The sequence below is a fragment of the Python bivittatus genome, unplaced genomic scaffold, assembly GCF_059951505.1.
Source record: "Python bivittatus isolate LINGU-HERP-01145 unplaced genomic scaffold, Pbiv_v1 ctg000440_np1212, whole genome shotgun sequence".
NCBI classification, from domain to species: Eukaryota; Metazoa; Chordata; class Lepidosauria; order Squamata; family Pythonidae; genus Python; species Python bivittatus.
Window position 1 is genome coordinate 2,587,490 of NW_028277063.1, and position 1,277 is coordinate 2,588,766.

Below are 1,277 nucleotides of genomic sequence, written 5' to 3' on the forward strand. Positions count from 1 at the left end.
AGGCTCTGTCTTGTCCTTTTGTTAGACTCACCTATATAAACTGGCTGTTATACTTCAGTTTGTGAAGGAAGCCCTGAATAAGAGTTGCAAAGGGCTAGTTAGACCAGTCTAATTGCCTTACTGCAAGAATATGCTGCTTATGCCCTGTTGCGTATCTGCCTTAAATAAGGCACCCTCAGCAGTGGCAATACTTTCTTTTAAATATTTTCTAAAATCGTTTAGAAACGTATCCTTTTATCAAGGAAGTTGTGATTGCTAAATAGTAAAGATCACCAGAATACAAAGTATTTAGTTCTAAGATAATCTTTGGAGTAAAAGGTATATAGAGTAGGGCTACCAGATTTAGGCTACAAAAACCTGTGTTTCCTGTACCTTTTTGCTCCTATCTAGTGGTCCTCTGGATGCATCTGGCTTTAATTTCATAACGTAATGCCAATTATGGCTTTCATAATGCAGGAAGTATTTAGTTTGTACAAGTTTTCTAGTTCTCAGTCACATGTGGAATACAAGTTTATCAACCTTCTGAAAATCCAGGTTGAGAAACAGGGGGACAAGGATTTTATTGTCAACCACCCGTATTTGTCAGCATATCCTGTCTTGATACCCTTACACAAGTAGCTTCCTTCCTCTTACAGTAATTACTAACAATCCTTGTTAACTGCTGAAGGCAGCGCCACTGTTCATTTCCTAAGCATTTGCCCTAACCATTATATATGCAAATGTTCCTAACTCATCCTGCATACAATTTTTCTATAAACCACATTGAGTTGGCAACCGGTTCTCAATTCTTCCTTACAGCCCAACTCCACGTATCTGCTTTAATGTGCTTGTTTTGTATTTCATCTAGAGACCTCACTGGGTACAGAATTCAGCCAGGTTGGCTCTGAAATAACCTGGGTATTCACAGAAGGGGGACAACTTCGTGATACACGTATAAAAGGGTGGGGCTTACACTGTGATGTTTGTTACTTTGGCACCATCAGAGTTAGGCATGATCTAAGAGACCATATTACACCCATGATAAAAGCATTATGCTAGTTGCCATTTTGTTTCTGAGAAAAATGCAGAGTTGATTTTAAAACTATACAGCTAGGTCTAGGCTACATTCATTTCAGGTTTGCCTACAGTTGCCATGGATTTATCCGTGGCACCTTGTGTTCATCTTGGTCTCTGAAATGGGATGTCTGCTCAGGTTATTGCCCTTGTTACTGGTTTCTTAAAAGGGATCTAATTCAACGATCCATTTCCCCACCCCCAAATTAAGACATAACAGCTAC